The following is a 26,714-nucleotide window of genomic DNA, read 5'->3' on the forward strand; positions in this document are numbered from 1 at the left end:
GCCAGTAGATTTTAACTGCTCATAAGCGCTGATAATTTTATCCTGTTGAATTGCTTAGTGCTCTGTAGCACTGCTGTAAAGGACAAGCAAGCAAGCTAGAGCCACACATAGAAAGAATGGGGGAAGTAAGGGGGAAAGCGCTGTTCCTCTAACCTGTAGAGGTCGTCTTCTATCCTCACCACCAAAGCATCTGGAACGCCTCCTTACAGCGTGTTTCTAGATCCTCTGTCATGTCAGGTGATGTTTGCTCTCTTACTCTCTCCCCTGGGTATGCAGTGTTTCAGGAGAAAGTGGTTTTAACACTTATGCAGTTGTCTGTGACTGGAAAACAGAAGCATTCTTTATGCGAGGAAAGAGGAGCAAAAACATTTTAAAAAGGTGCTTTTATTGTGTTTAGAGGCAGTAATTTTGCTTTTGTTTTTTTTCACTGAGAAATCATACAGAAAGCTACAGAAAACACAGAGCATAAGAAGATTACCTAAAATGATCTTTTTAACTTCCCATAGTTGCCAAGATCTAATTACATTATTGATCTTTTTGCTTTTAAGATAATGTAATTCAAAAATATCACATGTATAGAACTTATCTGCAATATACTTACTTGTCTCTGTTCTCACCTAACCCTGGAAAAGTCCTCATCCCTTCCCCCAAAATAGTCCTTTAACAGTTGTTTCACACTATCTTGAACAGAATGGCAAGCATCACAGCTGATAACACTGTTCCTTTAGCTTGACAGTTACTTTCTAAAATTAATCTTTCATATTTAGTTACTTAATCTTCCTACAGTCCAATTATGAAGGCATTTCTTATTGAGCAGAGTATTAACTTATAAATATTAATGAAATCATAAGCCTTGCCTATTGAGCACGGTATTGACCTGGTATTCTCCTAATTATCATTTAAATCTATATAAAGCAAATTAAAATTCTCAGTTACACAGACAAAATCCTGCAAAAAATCCTGTACCTCTTTTATAAATTGGAGAACACAGAAACAAGAAAGTAAGTAATACTGGGTTATACTAGGAAAAAATTTTTCACTTAGAGGGTTATCAAGCACTGGAACAGGTTGCCCAGGGAAGTGGTTGAGTCACCATCCCTGGAGGTATTTAAAAGACGTATAGATGTGGCACTTAGGGATGGTTTAGTGTGGACTTGGCAGTGTTAGGTTTACCGTTGGACTTGATGATCTTAAGGGTCTTTTCCAACCTAAATGATTCTATAATATTCTTTTTTTACCCTCCAGGCAAGATATATATGTGCTATAGGTCAGAATCAAATTCTATAAAGAAGGAACTATTCTGGAAATGAAACTTATTTTCCATTTGTATTTAGAGTTTGATTTGGTATTTCCCACTTAGCAACTACTTTGTACTTTTCTAAGTGACTAAGCTGGATAAAGTTTTTAACACTGTAATAGTTACTGCTACATTTTCAGTTTCTTAAAGGAACATTCATATTTAAAATGTCACATTGGATTAAATGAATAAAAGCAAACAAACAAACAAACATCATTTTTTCTGTGAGGAAACATGGACAATAGTGAAAACATCTGCTTCCAAATAGTCAAACTAACTCAATACTCAGAATAAAGATGAGATTTCTGCTTCTATCAACATTATATAAACTCTGAGGCAGCTGTCAATAACATTCCCAAAGAAACCTACATCCAAATCTGGTTAAAACTGGACCTTTTACCCCCTCAGAGCAAAACAAAAAGGAATTGACCTTCTACCCTCTGTGATTCACAAACCAAGTCTTCCTTGCAAAACCTCATGTTAGTAAACCTCAGCATCTGTCAGGCAGACAGGCCCTTAAGGTCCCAGGTTCCTCTGGACTTTATAACACCGTAAACTGCCAAGGCATGTTGTGGAATAATGAAAATCACATCCTACAATCACACCAAAATAACAGAAACTTCTGATGTTTTAGTACTAAAGGATACCATTTTTAAGGGCTTTTTTGACTTTTGTTTAACTTTGGTGCCAAGAAGACTGAGATAGGTCTTTCAGGTGCTTTTTTTTTTTTTTTTTTTAAAAAAAAAGACTCTCAGTACACTTTAATTCCCAATGAAATCACAAAAGTGCAAAAATCACCAAAAATGTCAGTTTTAAGAATGCAACCATGGCTGCAGCAAAACATAGTTCTGACCAAAGCATAGATATAGATCAAAGCCAAAATGAGAATACAGACGTCTCTTCCTCTCAGACTCCATCCTAATCCAGCTCCCTACTCTGGCAACACAGCCTTAGGGTACCTGAGTAACAACTACAAGGCCTGATTCATATCACACAGCAGAAAAAGCTGATGCAGAAACCTTCTAATGCGGTACCTCAGTTTAGAGTCCCTAGGTGGAAGAAGGCTTCATAACCCCAAAGATCTGACCAGGGACACAATTCAGACCCAGAGAGAAACAATTGTGGCATATTTTCAATAAGCTTCATTTTTCTCATCCATTGAATTATCCTTCAAACGTACTGATGCTTAAGAGCCATAAGGCTTTCAGTGCAGTGAATCAGAAGGGTCAGTCAAACAAAGACTTGGTGTAGGTTAATGGTTGGACTGGATGATCTTAAAGGTCTTTTCCAACCTAAACGATTCTATGATTCTATGATTCTATAAAGCGGCCAGCCAAGAAGCAGCCAAGGGCTCCACAGTCACTGAAGGGAACGGAAACAGCCAAAGAACTCCAAAGAACTGAAGCACAGCTACACAAAGCTATGCAAAATATGCAAAACAGGATTTTTTCCACAGCTAATTAGAAAACATGTAGCACATCCAGTGATGTGCATGTGTGGCCTTAATAAATACTCACAAAGAGCCAGGACATGAAGGGACTTTGTTGTGTGCACAGACTGGGACAGAAAAGCACAGGGAAGGTCACAGTCAGATCATCCCCCTCATCTACAGGGCAGCTGATGGTGCCAGCTTCCCCCAGCCTGGTGAAACAGGAGGAGCACAGCATCTGCAGCCAGCAAAGCTGATTTTATGGTGTTATACTTGTGGGGCAAGAGAGCCCCAGACAGCATTTTATCAGCAGTGAAATTCTTCCTGGGGCTACCAACTCACAGGACCAGCATAAAAATACCTTCTAAAGGTATTCAAAGCGCCGTACCAACTCTCTGAAATCAATTACAGTTCCTCCCTTCACTGATAAAGTGATACACAGCCGTTACCTAATTGGGCATAAAGTGTACCTACATAGGGCATCACTCATCAACAAATTGCCCGTGCTACCTGTTTGATTACTAGAAGCCATGGGAAGTGTTAGGGCCTCCTCCCTCCTTTGTAGCTCTAAATCTTTCAAAAGCAATCGTGACAATATTTCATTTTGATTACATAAAGAGTTCCTAGAGACTGAAGAATTACTTATTATATTTAAATGACATACACAGTTGAACAAAGGAGTACCAAATGACCAAATTAAAAAGAATATTTGTACTTCAGTAGCATGTTTGCTAGCAAATTAGATTTTATTTATAGCTCCCAGCCTTTCTTTGACTAGTAACAGACCTATAACCCTAATGCCACCACCTGCCAAACTAAAATAAAACCTCTCTAATGTCCCAATATGCCAGACCACTACATCTTTGGGATAATGAATTGTTTCTTTCCTTTGACTTTACTAAAAAAAAAAGAAAATTAGTTTGCCATAATTGTTTCTAAGCCTGTTCTTTTTTGTTCAAATACACACAAGCATTTTATCTCTACCACGAAGAGTTACTGATAGTTCCTTGAAAAGCCTGAACGTACTACCAAAAAATGCAGTTACCTATGAAAGAGGAGGACACAGCTAGAAAGTGAGTTTTCATATAGCATTTACAACAAATTTCACTTGATACAAATTAAATATTAAACAGAAAATTAATAACAATATTTTATACATAAATCATCTGAATAAACCAGTAATTACTTACTATATGTGGCGCACATAGATTATCTCATTTTCCTTCATAAATAGCTTTTAGGGAAATCAATTTGCAGGGTCACCATCAAAGTCCTGAAGCAAAAAAGCCTAGCCAAAACACCAAAATCTTTGCTCTTTGTGTGAAAGAAATGACCAACACAACTATTTCCTAATGCAAAATAGCAAGCACCCTACCTATCTAACCTTATCCATGAATTAGTGGAGAATAACTTAGACTTCCCTTAATATCCTTGAGGTCAATTCTTTAACATGTACAGATTCAACTCAGTGAATTCAGTGAAGCCATGCCCCTAGACTGGAGATCTGCCTGTAAGCCAGAGTTTAACATTTTTATTTACTACTTATTCTGAGAGAGTAACTCACCGCTTCAACTTGACAATTGAAGTAAACATTGCAGAGACATCTGAAGACATAAGCCTTCTCCAAAGACATCATGGTACAGGTTATTTTAAACTAGTTTAAAAGCTAGTTTCAGATATAAAATTAGAGCTTCAGAAAAAAGCAGAGAGGCTCGCTGTATTGTATCAATACACTTACCACAATCTAAATCCTGCACTATATTTAAAGAGACAGCATTTGAATACTTAGCTAAATGGCAAGCACTCAAATTATGAGTTACAGCTGTAAAAATAACAGCTGTTCTACTTATTCTTCCTTGAGGATCTGGTTAGATTAACACATATGTAACACTTATGATTTATTCATTGGTGGCTGAGTAGAGATATCAAGTAGCTAGACTGAACTATAAAAAACAGGTTAGTATAATTTCTCCTTTTAAGACACTTGAGAAATAGCAACATGAAGCCTCTCAGCTTGTACCAGGCTTTTTTTCTTGTTTCAGAACAGCTGATTTATGCACATGATTCAGTTACCACATCACCGATAGATTAGGCCAGGAAAATACAGTCAACACCACTTTAAGAACATCTCAATTCTCAGCTTCTAAAATTCAAATACAGAACTGTAAGCTCTAAATACAAACTGACAAACAGTTATACAAACAGAACAGGAAGCTTTGGGCTTCTCTAAGCACACATCCTTTAAGCTGTTAATTAAAAAAAAACCAAACCACCAACATTTAGGAGTTTGATGATTAATACCTAATGCACTGAAGTGGTTACTACAAGGAAACTAGCATAGTTCTTCCTTAGTGCCCTATTGGCCCTATATGGGCAAGTCTGAAATCATCATGTGGCTTTAATATCAACTAGAGTAGCAAGACTTTGATAAATGCTGACAGATGTTGCATTCATGTGGCATTTCTCAAATTTTTATACTAATGCGTAGAATTGGAACCAGAAGTGATAGGCTTCTGTAGCAGAGATGAGACTGGAAAGGCATTTTCCATGAAATAAGAACCCCTCCATACCTCAGTAAGTTGCTCTAAGGCAAGTGCAAAGGTCTTCAGTGCACAGCGATTAAGTCTCTCTTTCATTTAATTTCTGAAGTTCATTTCGTAAGGCGGAAAAAAAAAAAATCAGTACTAATTTGTAAGAGAGCTCTGAAGTACTCTGTTGTCAGGCTGTGGGCAAAAGCCTGACAAAAAGGAGTTTTATGACCTTCCTGACAAAGACATGATGATTTCAGCTGATAATCCAAGATATCTGGCAGAGGCACCAAGGTTGTTTGGGCTTTTCTCAGAAGATGATGATTTGCAGCTCCATGTTCTATTGCTTGAGATCAGACAAAACTTCCAAATAAACACTTGCTATCTACAGACTGGGTTATTTTACAAATTGACCTCGACCATATTCTAAAATCATGTGACATTTTCCCACAGTCTTCAACATGAAGCTATGTAGTACGTATGTCCCAAATTTCAAAACAAACCCTATGGAAGTAAACGTCATTTTTTATTAGGTTTTACTACAACAACATTTCAAATAAAATTCACAGTCACAACACAGTTGTTTGAGTCAGATATGTAATTTTTTAAGCACATAACAAAAGAGCAATGGGACAAAGAAGAGTAGGTAATTGTAATGCAAGTTAGGCTGTGTCCACAAAGGTGTGGTGTACAATATGTAGAAACAGAGCGTGGCTAGTGACTAGTCCATCGCTAGTTACATTCTCCATCAGTTGGAATTACAGCAGAAGAAATGTTTAAGAATGGATTTTAAAATACTGTGGTATCCTGAATTGATGAGGAAGCACATAACGGGATTTCTCCTTTTATGGATGAGAACTGTTCATTCAAGTAAAGGACCACTCAATATGAGCAACAGTTGTTGAATCAGGCTCAGTTAAGCATCCAGGATGTACAATTACAGTGAACAGATGTACACGGTATAAAAAAAGGATAAAAGCAAAGAGAATATAATAAAGCATCTTAATACACTGAAAATTATGTCTATACACCTAGGTATTTGAAAGTAAATGAGCCAAATCCTTTCCATTTTCACTCAAGCAAATTCCCAGTAAAGCCAAGAACAGTTTGCTTGTTAAGGCCCTTAGTTATAAAACTTACAGCTTACAGGAGGATTGCTGTCCCCCACACAGGCCTCCCCATAAAATTAAGATCTCTATTTCTTACTGAAAGTAGGATGGATAATGTAGTTTGGGTCCTAAAAGTTGTCTTCATAGAAAGATAATTATTCCCTAGCTCCATCAAAAATTAATTTGATGCTGCAATCACTGGATAGAAATACACAGTTTGTGTTATGAAACAGGCCAGACTAAACTGTTAAAATCACCTCCCTTTTCTGATCTTCACTGTCTCTCTGAAGGCTTGGTGCTGTGACATCAAAGCAACAAGTGACAACTTTCACCAACAGAAGCTTTCATAAATGAAAACGTGAAACAAAACGCAGAATAAATATTTCAAATATTAACTATTTTAAAATTATCTTAGTAGTATCTTAATGTTAGAGAACAGATAGATCAAATGCATACCAGCTGTCATCAAAATAGTTAAGTTATAGCCTCTAATTTATCAAAGGTCCTTCACTGCACGTACCCTAACAACGTCAGCAACACTTCACGCAGGAGAACCAGAGTAACCGGTATGTCCTAACTCTCTGCTTTCTCTAGCACAGAATGGCAACAAAGTGTGGGGTTTTTTTAATTTTCCTGAAAGTTACTGAATACCTCCCTTCAATAGCAAATTGCTATCAATTCCATGCTGTTAAACTTGTCTAATAAAAACATTAACTTTGAAGTAGTGACAATTTGCAATTCCACTGAGCACAATGTTTCCAACACTTTAATTTTATGCACATCTCCCCTAGGTTGTATAACAATGTTTTGCTAATTTGTGTATATGAAATCTAAATTACACAAAAACAAAACCGCAAAATCTGTATCTATTCTGCTCATACTCTACATTTGATCTACAACTATAGAGTATTTTCTAAATTTTACCCATAAATATCCCTATGGAAAAACTGCAATCAGTGCAGTAAAATACTGTCTAGTAAAATACATGTCTAGTCAAGCAACAAATGATAGAACAAAGAGGAAAAAAGTAAAATAGAGAATACAATTAAATATATATTCTGCGGCATGTTTATCCACAGAAGATTACTATACTATATAAAATGACTGGAAAAAAGCAACAAAAAAGAATTTGCCAAATTAATGTAAGACTTCGATAATGCCTACAGATAGAATTATAAGTATTGCTATAAAGACTGTTAGCCCCGAGTGGAACTACTTTGTTTTTTATGTGGAAACAAATGTACAGATCCACAAAGGGCTGCTTTTTTTTTTGTTGACATCTTCACCTGCCTGATCTCTGATGACTCTGTCAGACGTTTCAGTACCAAGGCAAGGCACAGTCAGCACACCAAATAAGCAGGCCTAAAGGACTCTTCAAGCTAGACATGGCTAGAGTTTTCCCTAGAGAATAAAGAGTGCACATTCTTCCTCCTACCAGCATAAATGGCAAATGCTTTCTTTTATTCTGCGCAAAACCAAGAAAAGCTGGAGGTGCACACCACTTCTCTAAACAAACAAAAAAAGTACAGGTGCAGAGGTACAGAGTACATATGGAAAAAATCTGCAAAATAAGGGTTGTGCTATTTCTTTAAAAAAATAACTGTTTTAAAAATCTATTAAAGGTTGTCCCTGATATTTAAAACACCATGACAGCGAAAGCAGACAATTGCCCTTGAAATCCAGTGTACTCAGAAAGGTTTGAAGACTTAAGCCCTGAGTCTTTGCGCAAAATCTAGTGTGTATATTTACACAGTATCATGCTGTGGGAAGTTTTAAATAATGTCAGAGTTGTGCTCATTAAAGTAACAATTAGACTAAATTTCTCTGCACATGATGTCATCAGGGATTTGAATCATACTGAGCAGCTGGAGGTGATTGGGGTGGTGGGTTGGCACAGCTGCTTTTCACCTCTGGAGGTCTATGTGCACAAAGCCCATCTCATCTGGGCACAGCTACCATTGCCTGACAATACATCTCAAATGGATCCAAAGATCCAAAGACTGGCAGGATTTCATAGAGCTGGACAAAATTTTGTATGGGTCCTACCTGCATTCATTATATATGGTTTTAATCATCTTATCTGCCTGCAAAGAACTCATGTCTTCAAGAAAAGTTTAAATTATAGTCAGTTAAAATGTATAATAATTGCAGCCTTAGGTCAGCAGTTTCCATTTTCTGTACATATCACAAGACCTGTGATAGCCCATTCCATTGAAACTGTACTTCCACAGGACTTAGAATAAAGAAAAGAAACCATGTTGGATGTTGAGTAGAAGTGTCACTATGATGGACTCAAGAAAAGATAACATCCTCTATATGTCAAGATGGAAGAAAGAAGTGGCTACAGGCACAGTTCTAACCATAGTAAATAAAGAATGAAAAAGATTGAAGAATAAAGTATATGATCTTAAACAAATATTTATGTAATTCAGAAAAAACGTGCCTTGAGGAATACAAACACCTAACAACATATCAGAACAAAAACCAAATGCAATATCAAAAGATATTTGTAGATGATCAAACTCTTTGCTACTCAAGACACTGCAAAAATGACATTTTAATTATCTGTGTATATCTACAGCACTAGAATAATAACCAGTTTAAATCCTGCACATCTGTTGCTGTATTTCCCCAGCATCTGAAGGACACAGAGCTTAAACCTTACCACATACTCACCTCCTACCAGCTAGATTTTCCTTCTATACATGATGTATTGTTACTTTGCTAAAAGCCAAATCACTGCACCGGATCTGGGAAAATCAAACAGAAAATCTCCCATTAGCTGATCAGCTGCATCAGAATGGGCTAGCAAAGGGACCCAGTGGGCCAGCACAATAACACAGTTTGGTAAGAGCAAGCACATCGCACACTGCAGAACTGGTTGTGCTATATTACACTTCTGTCACCCCAGCTCTTTCCATCAGCACATCTAATAATTAAATACATGACAAGCCTGTCACGTTATAAGTCATCTGAGCTGTAGCAATCAGAATTCCCATTTGAACAACGTAAATCATCACAATGCAACCCAAGTCCTCTCTCTCCAATCAGCAGCACAAACAGCCATTCCACAGTGCTCAGATGCTGACCTCTGAGACTTCAGGCAGCGCTGACTGGCCACTGACAAGTCTGAAAATACGGTATGACAGACTCAGCCATAAAAATACAACAAATAACCCTTCTGATTTTATTACTTCTCATCTACTACATATATTAAAAAAAAGAAATCCTAAGCAAATCTCCTCTGGGATGATTTGAAAAGCTGTGATTTAACAGACATTTCAGTACTTTCAGAAAGGAGAAGTACCTATGTTCTACATCCCCAAATCCCATCCCAAAGAGGGGAACAAAGACAGCAGCTACTGCTTCACTGTTTCGAGCAATACTTTACAACTGTTCCCTATAGAAAAACATCTATCGACTCATCAGCAAGAATTGATATGAACAGCCAGATTGCTGCTGCTACTGAAGTCCGTGAAAGTTATACTGTAGCATTCAGTAGGATCTAAATTGACTCCCATTAGGATAGAATTCGTTCTTGAAAGGTTTTCTCCTTTTTTTAGAAAAAGCAAACTAACTATGCAATTTTTTTAACATTATTATCAGCCACCAACAATTACAATAGAACCTTGTGACTTCGTAATAATGACAGAGATACCCATGGAGATTTACTGAATTTTGCAAATTAGCAATCAAGTGAAAAAACACAATAGGAAAGCAACACTAATTTGATAAGTTTAGTTTAAATTGTTTACACCACTTCATAATGTATTACTCAATGTGCTATGTTGCATCTTAGTTTTCAGATCCTTCACTCACATTCCTGCATGTATTAAGTATTCACCATTGTGGAATGGAGAGACTCTGTTGTAAAAGAAGGTATGCCAACCTCCTGAACCCCGTAATAAGGTTTTTATTTCTCATCTAAATCCAAAGATTCATCTCTCACTTCAGTTCCATTTTGCATTCAATTAGAAATGAGTCCAAAGCCTCAAGACTGGAACAGAAGCTACACTTTCACAAAGAGAGACTGAGTTCACATTTTCTAAACTTCAAATACTGTTAGTCTACCATGAAGCATGATGCCTGAATTTGACTGTATTTTTCACAATTGTAGCTGTACGTTTAATACCACTTAAAATTATGACATAACATTATTATTTCTGAAAGAGACCTGTGAAAAATATATCCCTTTCATTTACTTTTGTCTTTTATAGCAATTTGTGAGTATTTATTCAAAATCTCCAGTACCTTTCATTTTTATTTTCTATGTTCACACAGTTGTTTTTCTGTATTTGTATGAACCTTCCAACAGCTAAAGGCAATTGGGAAAAAAGTTAAGATGATAAACCAATATTTTTTTTTAATTAGCAAGAGACTATGTCGGAAGATATTATAACTATTTCAACTTATTTCTTTAATATACTATTTTTCATGCTAAATGTTTCTGTAAAGCCAAACCATTTTAATCAAAAAAATGCTGGTTTTTTATTTATTTATGTGAGGTGTCCCTCTTTCTCCATTGTACACACAATTCTTAGGAAGCCATTTGCCAGAAGTGCAAATGCAAACAACCAGAAACTATGAAATGCCAGCATGCACATACCTCTGTGACTGGTACATGCTGGGATCATCTGAAACTTTTTACCTTACTTTATTCAATACACACAACGGATACAGCTCACTGAATGTCACACCTGCAGTTGTCTTGTTTTCTCTACACTTCTCAATATGTGGCCCAATCCCTTACATATTTTATATTGTTTATATTATTTATACCCTTCTGTATGGACAGATTTCCACTGACTTTAGTTGTAAGAGTGCCTACTCAGAAATTCAGCATCTCAACCTAGATATCTAAAAAGTAAAAACGATTAGGGACAACGCATTTAAAAGTGTGCTGATTCTCACCTTACACAGAATCCTCACTACAGGGACAGGGACAGATTCCAGCTCTCCAAAATGCTGATCTACTACTATGCTGACAACATGCCTTCCAATTTTTGTAATAGATCAGACAGAGGTTCTACAGAAGAGCCTTCTTCATTTCACTACTCTAATTCAGCTGCTCAACAGGGTGAAAATTAAAACAGCACTCATCATATAATTATTATACTACAATGTGTACACATAGGGCATTTAAATTAGGCTGCACAGGCAATTACATGCTTGATATGACAATTCTGAAGTGTTCTTTAAAAGGTATTCAAAGGTATAAAATTTGCAAGTTCTTAAAAAAAGCAAACACATTCCATTAGATGACAGGAAACTTAATACCTTCACAGATCACCTGCAAGTTTGAAATAGTAAAGTCTATTGAAAAATTCCTTGTCTCTTGAACCAAGGATGTCACTGTTAACTACAGAAATTTATCAGTCTGTGCTTTTAATGAAGACCTGGTCCACAAGCACTCTACCAAAGTATGTACTTACTTGAGTAGTGCTTCACTTCTGATGCTAGGAATGATGCCATGCAGATTTCTAGTATCAAAAGTGAAGCAGTACTCAAGTAAGCTGTGTTGAACTCTAGGCTCTGCAGGAGACCGATCTCTGAGTCCCTCCTCCCCTTCTAGCAATGCTCCTTCCTCAGTCCTGTGCTTTCACCCCATTCCCAGTCTCTGCTCAGACAGCTCCAGCACATAACCCTGACTACCAGGTACCACAAGTCTCCTCCACATTTGCTTTGATGAGTTTTGATTTCCTTTCCACCTGAGCTCTGCAGTGTCAGTCCATTCCTTCTCCCCAGTTTCCTTTTCCAAGACACTCTTGACAGCCAGTTCCTGCTCTGTGTCAAGAGACGCAGGTTCTTCCTTTACCCTGCCTCCCTCCAGCAGACAGAAAGCTCCAACGCCATCCAAAAGAGAGAACAGAAAGTTGTAGGACTTTAATCCCAAAAAACACCTCTGATCCAAATCAGACAAGAATTGCAACTAGAGAAAGGTCAATTCAGTTCTGCACTGGGGAACATTCACTGTATACAGAACTGACAGTAGGCGGCGGCGGGGGGGAAATCTATCTACCTCTAGCAACACTTAAATGAGATTATTTGAACTGTGATTTTTCAGAGGTTTATAAGTTGGTCCAAGCAGAGTGCGTATTCACAGAGGTAGTAAAAGACATTCCTGAATATAGTCAAATTGACTATATTCACTTTGTCAAATTGATGTTCCTGCTTCAAAACATGCAAGTACTAGAGCTTTACGAAGGAAAGGTTGATGGAATTCTTTCTTTTTTTAATGCACAAAAGCATACCAGGCATTTTCTTGGACGGCTTATGCTCAAAGCCAAGTAGATAGTTTTGACTAGAATTTTCTGTGAAAAATCAGCCTGAGGCAAAACCAGAAAAAGAAGTATTATTATTATTATTATTTTTAGCCTCAATGGTTAGGAGCTGGTCAAAATTGGAAACTAAATACGATCCTGCAAAAGGAACTATACTACCAGCTTCAATAACAGAGCACTACCAACTCCTCTAGAAAATTTCTATCAGAGTTAACAAGTAATTCAAACATCTTTGTGGTCATTTTGACTGGATGACAGAATAAATGACTGCAGATAGATGTAAAATACTCTAAATTTTGAAAAATTAAACTGAAAAATTGCAAAAACTTTTCATTAATTCTTTCCAGCTAATTCTAATTAACAAAAATACATATTTTGAAATGACAAAAATCCCTAACAGATGGGACATTGTATTCTCCATACCAACAATAACCAAAAAATCCTCCATCTACTAATGGCAACTAATAAATGAAAGTCAAATTGTATCTCACACCTAACAGCCCATGACACAAGCAGATGGTATTAATCCCACGGAGGGAGATTTTCTTCTCCACTGAGAACCACGAGGTGACATGGCCATCCGCCTTCATCAAAGTCCTGTGTTCCATTAGGAAATCTACGTCTCCAGGGCCATATGTGCACAGAGGACGATACATGCTTGAGGAAAAATACATGCATTAGTAGAGTTACACCAACTTTCTCCTCTGATGGCAGTACTATGACCCTGTTCACAGTACCAGGAACTTCTGCCACTGCACAGAAAGCAGTTCCCCACTGAGCCATTCTCTCCCACAGGGTCCCCATCGCCTCAAAACAAAATGAGGTCACCAAGATCACCAGCAATCCCCAGCAGTATCAACTATGCATTTCACTTCCTCAGGCCTAAAAGCAGAGTGATTAATTGTATAAAATAACAGCATATCGCTGCACCAAATCATCCAGCAACACTGTTATTAATCGATTTGTAATGAAATACAAACGTAGAATCATAGAATCACAGAATCATTTAGGTTGGAAAAGACCTTTAAGATCATCCAGTCCAACCATTAACCTAACATTACCAAGTCCACCACTAAACCAATTAAGGGCAGAGAAGCAATTTCATGTTTCCTGGCTTGGTGGCTGGATTATTTATAATGAAAGTAAAAACTAGGAATCATTAAGGCTGGACCAACCATCAACCCAACACCACCATGCCCACTAAACCATGTCCCAGAGTGCCATGTCTACCCATTTTTTGAACACTTCCAGGGATGGTGACTCCACCACCTCTCTGGGCAGCTTGTTCCAATGCTTGACTACCCTTTCCGTGAAGAAATTCTTCCTAATATCCAATCTAAACCTCCCCTGGCGCAGCTTGAGCCCATTTCCTCTCATCCTATCGCTAACTACTTGGGAGAAGAGCCCAACCCCCACCTCACTACAACCTCCTTTCAGGTAGTTGTAGAGAGTGATAAAGTCTCCCCTCAGCCTTCTTTATTCCAGACTAAATAACCCCAGTTCCCTCAGCAGCTCTTCGTAAGACTTGTGCTCCAGACCCTTGACCAGCTTTGTTGTCCTTCTCTGAACACGCTCATGTAAGCTTAGTGTTTTCTAGACCCCGTGTCTATTTATGTACTATTTACTAGCAATAGCTCAGTTTCAAGTGGAATGTTTTGCTGTTTTCCAATTACCTCTAATCATCCCAATGCAGTTCTTAGTTTCCACTGAAGTTTGCCCTTATTTATTTCAGTTCAAATACCAATATCACAGCTACTAGGTGTAAGAGGATAAAGAGAAAAAAAAATAAACACATCCTTGTAACTATTCACACTTCAGGAAAGCCCCAAAATATTAGCTAGACACATTGGAGCAAGAAATGTCATCAGGATGTCAATGCAAGCTTATGACCGCAACACAGTTCTTATGCAAAACCTATATCCTAGATTTGTTTATGGGGGTCTTGTTTCAGCAGTACATACAGCCTTATGCATCAAATTTTTACTCAGGATTCCAATCAAATTCCAGCACTCTGCCTGCCCCTTGAAAATTCCCATAATTCACAATTCCCAGTCCCCTTCCTCATTTCAGAAACAGTAAAGTCCCTGTGGAAAGACTAGACCAACTCTTGATCAGACGGTAGCCAGAATTTAACTAATCTTGCTGTGTTTATCTATTAACAAATTGTTGAGCCACTGGGAGTGTTTTGTTTTAATATTCAGATGGAGTTCAAACTTCATAAATTCTTATACAAGAAAACCCACATTTCATATAAACTAACAACTTTATTTTAAACACATGCACAATAATGTGCGTGCAGTTCGTAACTAGCTTTTGAACAAAATGAAACAGAACAATAAAAGCTTTGGGAATGCAGTGGGCTGCAGAGTGAATTCCTCTAACCCCGGCTTTGAGGTAGGCTGCGACAGTCCCTGTAGGACTCTGCCTAGCAGAGATAACAGGCACTGTCAAAACAGGTTCCTAGAGCAGATTGTCTAACTATCTGGGAAGGGCAGGATCCAAGGATTTCCCAAGGAGAACATTTTCACATCCAATCAGTCTTTCAGCTCTGCCCAGACTGTCCACAAAAGGGCTTATATTGCAGGCTAAGATGTGATGGAGGGCTGAGAAAAATCAGTCCGGTAGAAATTAGGTGAAGTCCAAATTAAATTTTTTGTAGTTTACTGAAGAGAAACTCCTACCTTTAACCTTCCTTATCCTGTGTCACTTCCTTTTTTTTATTTTTTTTTTTTAAATGACTGGTTTACAGTTACATTGTGATTTTTTTTCAAATAAATTATGAGGTATTAGCACATGCCTCAGTCAAAGGGAATTTTTTTTTTTAATAATCATGAATGCTCAATCCAGCCTACAGATAGAATAATTGCCCATGTGAATGGGACTTAATATACCAGTCTTCAAACATCATAGTCTCTCTCTCCACTGGCCAGATCCGAAAGGTTAAGTAAAACATATCATATAGATATTTCAGCCAACCAACTTCTGGAAATCTGGTAAATATTATTTATAAAACATTTTCTGTGCCAAGTAAGTACCATAGTTGAAATATTTACATATTTCTAATTTCAAAACAAGGACACTTCCACCTCTTCACTAACTGTGATAATAAAGAAACACGTCTAACATGACCAAATCAAGGAATTGGCAGACTTAGCTGGCAAACAAAGAAACCAGAAGAATCCTAATAGAAATTGAAAAGAAATACATTCCATATGCTTTGAGATATTTTGTAACGGAACCTTAAGTTATGGATGTGGTTGAATAACAAGATGTATGACTACATGTGGATAAATATCTGGTTTATTTAACCTTGGTAGGCAAACGAATAGACCGCATTAGCTGCAGTTCAGGAACAGGGCTAAAGAAAGAATCAGATAAGGAAGCAGGCCAGATTATATTTCACATTCAATATTACTCACTTAGAAATAAAGGAAAACCTGACAAAAAGACAGAGATAGTAATCTGTTGTTTGTACATTACAAGAAAGCAAAAAGAGGCACTAATCCAACTGGTCTCTTTTCATCAGTTTTTCATTACTGCACTGTTTCAATAAAATACAAATAATCATAATAATAGATATAAAATGTGAATCTAAATACCTCTGGAAATTAAAATTTATGGCTTTCCTAGCAACTGTATCTCACACACTTGCATATATACAGTATTCTGCATGGTATTTGGTGTGGGCTTTTGTGCTTTCACAGCAATGAGGTTGAATTATGGTTGCTGTGGGAACTATATCTTTGAATTTCTTGACTTGTGCTATCATCTGAACTCAAATGTTACATTAACATAGGTAAGCATTTGCTGTTTTTTTCCACAAAAAGGAAAAAAGAACCTACACAGACAGTTACATATTTAACTATTCTTACCAAAGAAACAATGCACAGCTCCATGTCTGGAGAAGTACAGAGCTCCAATTATTCTCACACTGCATACACAAGAAGTAAAATAGAGCCACAAGAAACCTGTGAGTCAAATGTGGCAGGGTACCTATAGAAACAGTAGTATGCGATGATGTCATTAAAAGTTTGGGTGTTGCAATCTTCCTTTATTTGTTCAACTTTTTAACCACAGGGTTTGAGTACATGCTTTCCTTCAGGTATTTGATGAGAGGATATACACACACGTTTGTCAGATGCTTTGCAGCTTCTTCATGAGTGTGCTTTGCAAGTGTGACGGGGCTGTCAAAGTCAGTATTGCCCAGCCCCAGTCAGCACAGGCATTGCTCTAGGTACTTTATGAACATTCAGTAAAAGGAAGTGATTTCTGCCATAAGAGTATTGAGGACTGACATTTGACATGTAATATAGGTCACAAGCTGCTACAGAGACTCACCTCAGCATAGGAGAGAGAGACAGGCTCTTACTGCTACTAGAGATGTTCTTTAGCAGGGGCGATTTGTCTCATGGTAAAATCAAGAAGCTCAAACTTTGAGGTTAGTTTCCTTGACTCAAAATATTCTTTTTACTATTTCCCCCACTAGTACATTTCATGTTTTGACATCGTCAGGAAAGAGAGAGCCAGTCCTTTAATACACCTCTGTGTATTTTTAGAATTGCCACTGAACAATTATGCCTCTAAAATCTCAGATTAGAAATTGGAAATATCAAGTTAATATTGTGGTATTTTAAAATTGAAATAAATTGCATTGTACAGTTGCTATTTCCAGAAAAGTCAACATCAGTATTACATTTTAAGTAAGATTTTTAATTACTGTGGATGAGCATGAGGAGAGGGGGAAATCAAAAAGCAACATCAAGTCACAAAGTTCCTGAGGCATGGTGGCACCTTTCTGAAGAAACATCAATGCACAGCTACACTCTCAATGCACTTGGCAGATCCGCAAGGTCTCCTCAGCTTCCATGTAGAAAAGGACAACGTTCCACTAGGCCAAGTGTTCTCAGGGAGCAAAATCTCTAAGAAACCCAGGAAAAGCAGTCAAAGTGAAATATGGCTGTGTTTTCCTGGTTTAGAATAGAAGAAACAGTAAGCACGGAAAGTAACAGCTTGCCAAGCTTAAGAAACAAAAAAAATCTGTTCACATAAAAAAAACACATTTGAATTTTTCAAACTGTAGTGCATGAGAAATAAGAATTATTCTTAAAATGTGAGCTCATTCTTATTTTATATTGATTATATCTCCTTTGCATATCATAATGAAGGACTCCGAGTTAGAGCTTCTAGCAAATAAACAAAATCTGAAGCATGGGGTATTTCCAGAATAAACATGCAATTTCAAAGCAGAGTTTATAATGCTAACACAAAAGCTTATCAGAGAACCTGCAAAAATAAGAGTTACCTGATGGACAAAACCAGATACCAACAAACAACAGCCTCTGTATTAAAAATTTCAAAGATCATGAAGATTACTCAATAAGACAGATCTAACAAGAAACCATTAAGTCTTGCAAGAATAACACTTCCACTTTGCATCTTTGAGTCTAGTCATAACACAGAACTTTATTCTGGGCATAAAGAGAAGGACTATTAATATAATTTGTATCTCCCAAAGAAATTGTAGGTTATTTTCGTTTCAGGATTCCAAGAAGACTCTACTAAATATGGTAATTAGTTATGGTAGTTGTTTGAAATGGAAAGGCACATCACTAACAATGCAACCATCCTAAATAGTTTTACAACTCCCTTTTGAATGACAGGTGCCCCCTCTCTGAATAGCACATCAACTCAATGGCCCCTGTTAGCGTCTAGATGCAATTGTCTCTGAATTGAATACATTATCTTTAACTGCAATACCAAAATGGTTCCAACTAAAATAATGGAACTGTCTCTTGCATCATACTTCTGAATATGTTGTAGAAATGACATAATACGATAGGTGGAGAAAGATTTATGAGGTTAACATTTTGCATATTCCTGCAATCAGCCCAACTGTCAACTCTATTCACTGTGACACAAGCCACTGTAAGATGTGCTTGTAAATAAACATAGCCAAGACATCTGGGGAATGTATGCATTCTGAAAAGAAATTGCATTTAATGGAAGACTTAAAAACATACAAACAGGTCATCAGTTTTAAGAACATACAAATATTTTAAAGTATTATATATTTGAACTATAATAGCCATGTATCACACATGTGCAAAATACTATGTATATAAAACAAATAGTATTTATTTATGTACTTTTCTGAAACCTCCTGGGGGAAGAAAAAGTCAAACACATGTACACTGATCTAATTTAACTTTGATTTTTACACAAATCTTGCACAAACATAAGAAAAAAGTGCGTGTGTCCACGTACGTTTGTGTGCATGTAAAAATACATGAAGAATTTTCAGAAGTATTTTACAAAATAACTCAAAATAAGCCACAGAGTTCTTCATAGTGGTACATTTAAGTTTGGGAATGTTGTACATGACTTCTTAATGTCATGACTAAATGCTCTAACAGAGCAGTTCGCATATGTAACCTGAAGGCCACGTGACAATACCACATATAGGTATGAATGGAATCCAGTGGTACTCTCCATGAAAGCAGTCATATTTAGAGATTTACTAACTGGAAATCTGAAGTAAGTCAACAGCAGGATACTACCACACACAGCAGTATTCAATGCTGATAACAAATTAAATGCTTCATTCGTGGCCTTCAGTGGCACTGCAAGGACTTTTGCTATCCTTTATTTGTCTCCAGAAAAAGAAGGCTCCATTGACACCTCAAAATTGGCAGGAAACGTATAAGGGTAATTACCCACAAAGAAATAAGCAGCACAGTGGTGTATTCACTCTTCTTGATGAAAAACAAAGACAAGCTTCATAATACTAAGAGCATCCTCCTTAGCTCTTAATGACAAAAAACTGGGAACATATTATTCAGCTGGAAAAAGACTCACCTGTTTCTCGGTACTCTAGTTACCTTGGGAAACAAAGTCACATCACTGCATGAGTTCTTAACACAAAATGACCAACAATAAACCCAAAGGTATGATAGCTTTGACATGATTTATCTTTATAGCAGGCAGCAATCTAGAGTTTCACCAACCAAGGAATACCAGGACCTAGCAAAATCATGCACTTGAAAATATGCCCAGAAAAGTCTGGTCTCCTTCCTGACCATCAGTACAAGTTTTAATAAGTACATGTTATAATGCCTTCTCCTGGTACATCATGGTCCTTTACTTTTATAACCCATAAATGGTATATTAACTCACTATAAGTTGCATTGCAGTTCTAAAAGGGAAAAAAAAAAAAAAAAAGAGAGAAAGCACATCATAGTGTGCACATTAGCTTTGCTATTTTACTTATATATTGCTATTTTCAAAATACTATCTGTATCCACTTACTGGGACAAGCAGAAGAAACACCTCTTGCACAGAAGAAAACAGTAAAATGGCCCAGAAGCCATCTCCATCTCTCATGGAGTTGCACTGAGGAAGGCCAGCCACCACAAAGTTCTTCCTGCATGCTACAGAAAACGTCTATAAGCATCCATGACATGCTGGTCAGAAACATCTACGTTTAAAAAGACTCGGCAGATTAAATAAAAGGGACTGCAATAACTATATCAACCAAAGGTTTTAGGGCATTTTACAACTGCAGCATTTAAAGACAAACACTGAACTGATACTGAAAACCAGAGGAAATCAAAGAACTAAGTCTCTAAGAGGATGTCCTTAGAAATCAGCAAACTATGAACTGAGTGACCAAAAAGGCATCACATGAAATCTCTGGATTCGGTCTTAAAAAAAAAACAAAAAAAAAAACCAAAAAAACAAAACACCACCAAAAAAAACCACATGAGGGGGTTTAAAAGAGACTTTGTTAAGTTCAAAACTGCGAGAAATTTGTGAGGTAGCTCCCTCTTCTGGATCACCAAACAATGACAATTCAACTTAAATGGCAAGATGCAGAATTTGGCTAGTAACCACCACCTTTCGCTGTTTTGATAGGACAAGGGGCAATGGCTTTAACCTGAAAGAGGGTAGATTTAGATTAGCTATAAGGAAGAAATTCTTCACTATGAAGGTGGTGAGGCACTGGAACAGGTTGCGCAGAGAAGCTGTGGATGCCCCATCCCTGGAAGTGTTCAAAGCCAGGTTGGATGAGGCTTTGAGCAACCTGGTCTAGTGGAAGGTGTCCCTGCCCATGGCAGGGGGGTTGGAACTAGATGATCTTTAAGGTCCCTTCCAACACAAACCATTCTATGATTTGGGGGTTTTGTCACATGCCATTAGGCAATCACACAGAGACTTATAAAGATGCAAGCTACCGACCATTATTTTGAATAAGGAGTTTATATCTGAGTAGCATACTAGGAGACAAAGGTAGTTGAAACCCCTGAATAGTCTGATACCATTTTGGCATTTTTTCATCAGACGGTACAAACATGCAAAAGAAAAGGTATTAACTTCTGCTTTAAATCTCTCTGCATTTTACTGAAAAATGCATTTTACAGAAAAGAACTGATAAATAAGAATATTAAAAACAGGTCACTCTCCCACCCATATGGCCTGCAATATGACTTCTGAATTCATATTTGCAGAAGTTAAGCTTCTGGGTTGTAAGTCTTGAAACAGAAGAATCTTATCTTCTCGGAATTTCTTTCAGCTTTGACAGGTTCACACAGAAAAAAACCTGCACAGTAGGAAAAAATTCTCTGCACATCAGCCATTCAGACATTCTCCAAGACAGCTTGGGCAATTTCTGCACACATTTATAAACCAGAATTGGAAAGATCAGAAAATGGGTAATCTCTTTCCCTACATAAAACTCAGCTCCATAAAGGAACACTGGCTTTCTGACTTGACCTATAATGGAAGAAGAGGCTTTGTGAAGACCTGGTGATTTTTCCGCATCTCAGCTGGAACCACAGGCAATTCTATACTCTTTAAATTGTCCGTCACTGTTAAAGCTGAATGGTAATGTTTGACTTAAAAACAAAAATTAGTCTAAATGACAAAGTTGTGGCCCTCACGAAATCACCGTTTGCTTCATCAGTGTTATAATTTATAACAAAATCATGACATAAATTAAATTATTGCATATTTAATGAGAAAGAGGGAGCATAAAAGATGTTAAATTCTGGACTAGATAACTTGAAAGCATGATTTTTGACTTGCTAATACCTGCATAATCAAGTGCACAACAGTGTGATTTCATCTTTCATGATATGTATACTGAGTGCATCTTAAAGGATGCAGCCAACTGAAACACCCAAGGAAAGTCTGATCATTCAAGCATGGATAAAGCCAAAAGTGTCAGGAGTTATTTGGACAGAACTGAAAGGATCATATAAAATGGTAAGCCTTGTAGACCTGGAAATAGTGAGAGGCAGAGGGAAAAGAGCTAAAATTTGCTGGGCAGGCACCTGCTGCAAACGGCAGACTTCCAGTGACACAGAGGGGAGACCCCTTTGCCAGACTCTGCAACACTCAATGGACTGAGAACCCCCACAATCCCCTTAGCAGAGAGAAGAGTTACAGAGGACAATGGGAAAGCAAAACCAAAGCTGAGGAAACCAACAGAAACTAGAAAACCCGACTGAGTGCGTAAGTAAAGATATTAAAAGGGGGCAGACTGGAAGGAAAGAAAAAGGATCAATGGGAGCTTAGAGAGTAAAAAGGCAACTGGCTGAAGACCACATCCTGGAAACTGAGATGAAGGCTGCAACTTCTGGCATCAAAGAGCCAGAGAATTAACTAAACAAGTACAGCATGCTAGAGGGAGTGAGTGGAGTCCTTAAAAAGGGCAGGAAAATCTGAAAACCTGGTTTTAAAAAAAGCTTAGTCTGTTTTTCAAGCTTCATTAAACAGCAACCCCACTTTTCAGGTTACTGAAAAGAAGCTAACATCTTCAGTCAGATATTTACAAAAGAAAATAATTAACAAAGTGTTAACAAAGTATTTGTTTCATGGTCAAATGACACTTAGTGACTCTTAGGAGAAAACACACTCTAGCACCTATATTAAGATCCAATAGAAACTCTATGAAAGGAAGGATTTTACAAATCGTTGCAATTAAATCATCTTAAAGTTCTTAATTAAATTATTTCATAAAAAAAATCAAACTAACTCTTAATCAAAACACAAGATTAGGAAACAACAAATGAGAAATGTAAATAAGCCGCCCACCTTTTCCTTTTCATAACAAGTACATATACTTTCCAGTATTTTATTGTCATTCAAGAAGTCTTTTTTACAATAATCTACAGAAATATTTGAACGAAAGATTCTTACAAAACCCATGCCATGTATAAACAAAGACTCCATAAACAATAGATAAAAATATCACAAAATGGACTATTATTGTAGGTAAGTATCACTAGAAGTAAAGCTATCATATGAATAAATAAGTATACCTTAATCCTTCCTCTTTGTCTATCATGCCAAACTTTTCATATTGAAACTTAACATCAGATTGTGCAGCAACAAATAGAAGTATAATCAAATACCCACATTTTCTTGTAAAGAGTCATTTACTGGGTCTCGTCTTACACAGCCACATATAATGTCATAATGGGAGCAAAGTATGATGATAACACTTTTCAGCCAGGAGCCCTTTCCCTGTGCTGCAGCAGCTCCCAAACATCAGTGAGAGTTAACCAACCAAACACCAACGTAAGCAATTGTAAAATAAAGGGAGATGAAATACAGGGAGTTGCTGAATGCATAAACAGGGATGTATGAAGTAGGACTGGAATAATAGTATCATCCACATACATGGCATCAGAGGGTATATTAGGGTGCACATGGGTCCTGCGACGCACCTTACAGCACTGTATGCAAGCTAGTAGTGTCCTATATGTATGCTGGGGTGAGATTAAGGGCTATACCGGTCCCTTCCAAGCACCTTCGTTTCCTTTGAAGAAACCCAGAATTGTGGGGTGTAGAAAAGGCACAGTTCACTCAGCTAAATCTCCAAATTGGACAACTGGGAGCCCTGAACTGTAAAGCATACCCCTCCAAATAAGGCCTCTTGGAAATAAAACATCCATTCATGGTGATCATACTTCAAAAGAAATGTTGGCAAACTGTAAAGTGTTAAGAAAAGAGCTGCTACCATGCTTTTTTGTAAGAGACCAAGGAGAAATCAATTGTTTGGTTCAGTCAAAAAACGACTGAGATGCAAAAGCATCTACAGATGGAGACTTCCTATTTAATTAGACCTTACTAATGAAGGCATGATTCACAAGGACATTACTTCAGTTGCAAGCTTGCGCAATCACACTGCTTTCCACGGAATTCATGTAATAATGGAAAAGACAGTACTGAACCAAATCCAGACTTATTGCCTTTGATTGAAAACTACAGTAAACAAAAAGCTATTGGAGGTAAACCTGACAGTAATTAAATTCATATTCATCAGTTCGCAAGTCTTCTAGTTCCTTCAAATGGTACATTATTCAAACGTACCTTTACAACAAAATAGTATATTATCCATCTTACCTTCTCAATAAACCTCTCTTCAAATTACTCAGAAATAAAAGAGAATGTTAGAACAGTGTAAAGTAAGTAACAGGTAAGCTCACATCACAGTTCACAAGGCACAATGTCAACAGGGCTTTCAGCCACGCAAGAGCATAAAGTTACAAAATGGATGAAAAGAAAATGTACACTCTAAAGCATTTTTCAAGTCTCTGATGAGCTAACTTTAAGAGTGAAAACTAAAAATATGATTTTTGACTCAACTTTTCGTTAACCATATAAACATCACTGAATGTAATGCTATCTAGAATAACATAATGCCAGCTTAGAATTCACAGTATAAAATATTTCAAATATGCTTTAACTTATACAAAGTTTGCAAGAAGTTAACGTGGTTTGGAACTTAAAGCAAAGGGTCTGGAATAAGCAGTCCTGTTAACAGTCCACCAGATAGTCTGGGCAAACGGTACAAGATTTGACTTTTCAGAAGTCCCAAGTACTAACTGCTTAATAGCTGACATGCAGCTTCTATAAAAATCACATCCTTAACTTCTATATTTCATTTTGCTAGCCTGTAACTGGATACTCTAATACTGTTCTTCATACAGCTTTTGTGAGGCTGCACTTAACGCGAGCAAAGTGCTTTGAGATCTTTAGCATGAATAAAATACATTTTGCTCTTAGACGTTAATTATAGAAGTAGCAATATTTGAAATAGGGTTTTGTTTCAAGGCAGCAAGACTAAATCAAGCATGATTATCTTGGCTTTGATTGTGATGTTTTACTTACTATGCTCTATTTTTCCTTGCATTTGAAATATGCGATTTTGCTTTTCTGTTATGTAAATGAATGCTTTTCATCTAACACATCTATTTTTAGAAAAAGGATAATTTTCTTTCGTAGTCTAAGACAGAAACATTGCCGAACACAATTCTGAAGTCTAACAGACAGATTACCGCAAGGCCATTGCATACATTCAATAGCAAAAGCAGCAAGAGGTGCCCAGAGGACTCATTGAGTTTAGAAGATTAATATGTAAATGCTTATCTATACAGATATATATAGATAAACAGACAATAATATTTAATATAGATTAATTCTGTCCATTGGTTAAGTGGTCCTAACCAATGCAGCTGCAATCACAACAGTTATAGCCTTTCTGAAAAGTAAAAAGAACTGGGATAAGGACAGAAAAAAGATCTGCATCAGAAGGCATAGGAACAATCCATTTTAAGCTAAGGATTCTGTTGGGCTCTGTGTAATTTAAATTATTTTAGAGGCAAACTTCAGCAAAGGAAAAAGTTTGGACTTTGTCCAAAACACTGGCATGCAAAAGAGGTCAAGCCACCTGCCATAGTGGTCCTTTCTTTTAAATGTTGTTTCATTTCTGCGAAGTGTGCTGCTAATTATATTGCTGTATGTGTTCCTAGGTATCAGTGGCATTTAACAGACAACATGTATTCTGGAAAACACATGTTATAGTTACACTTAATCCTATTAACATAAACAGGGTTTACAACCTGCAGATGACTTTGACTGTATAGTTTATGTGACCAAATTACACTGCTTCAGCCTGTTTCCAGTTCTCTGAATTTCACATACTCCCATGCTGAGTAAAGAAGAGAAATCACATAAAAGATTTCCATTTTAAGTCATGGAGTAAATTGGGCATCCATAAATTCCCAGTGTTAAAGAGAGCTGAAGTCAGGGTTAGCAAACTAGTTCAAAAAATTATATCATGTGACAAAAGATGACCCAACAAATCAAAGGAATAAAACACCTGTTGAGAAGAAACATTATAGTCTCAAAGCAGTGCTGAAACACTGGTATTTACCCAGACAAATGAGGTGAAGCAGCATATTCTACTCATTAAAATCTTTAAATGAAAGTAAATGCCAACCTAAAGCTTGTTTTCAACATTCTATGATGCCTAAGAAATGCTGTCACTCACTCATTACACTCCCTCACACGGATGTAATTTCCACCCCCACCTATCGTCATCACATCTGGTTTGGTATGCAGTTTCACAAAAAAAAAAAAAAAAAAAAAAAAAAAAAAAATCTAGGCACAAAATCACAACATATTTTAGGAAATGCTTTAGTATGCAAGTGTGTGTAATTACACACACACTATTAAATATACCTTGAAATATAAACCACCATGGAATAATTGGGGGAAAAAAAATAAACTTACTCCAAAGCCTTGATCAGGCTTATTATTAGTACACTGGGGTTTAAATCACTTCTCCAAACAGCAAAGCACAAGACTTAACACAAAACTTCACATCCCACAGACTCACAGATAAAAAAAGCTAAAAGACTACCCAAACAGGTAGTCCATCTACCTGCCCCAAGTCAAGATCTGTAGCTTTATCACTTCAACCCATGTTTGTGAAACAAACCTTAAATACCTCGAGTGAGATTTCATTGTCTGCCTACCCCATATATTCTAGTGCTTCACTGCTGAAAAGCTTTCCCTAATGTCTCACCTTAGGCCAATCTATCACAGTGTGTCACTTTCCTCGGCATCGGAAAGTTTTTCAGCCCAGCTGAACTTGTGATGCATTTTAAGCCCTTACGAACAGTAAATGCACTCCCCTCAGAAATGCATAACACCAACAGAGCAAAACGTCAAGATGAGGTCCTAGCTTCACTTAACTCACTGAAAACAGACACTGAAATATGC

At 37.1% G+C, this 26,714-nt stretch overlaps 1 protein-coding gene across 1 annotated transcript in view; it reads right to left on the bottom strand.

The window, feature by feature from the left end:
* PPP2R2C (protein phosphatase 2 regulatory subunit Bgamma) overlaps window positions 1–26,714 on the bottom strand; it is a 202,075-nt gene that overhangs the window by 174,410 nt on the left and 951 nt on the right. The gene's annotated exons all lie outside the window — the stretch shown is intronic.

The sequence above is a fragment of the Pelecanus crispus genome, chromosome 4 (genome assembly GCF_030463565.1).
Source record: "Pelecanus crispus isolate bPelCri1 chromosome 4, bPelCri1.pri, whole genome shotgun sequence".
Classification (NCBI taxonomy): Eukaryota; Metazoa; Chordata; class Aves; order Pelecaniformes; family Pelecanidae; genus Pelecanus; species Pelecanus crispus.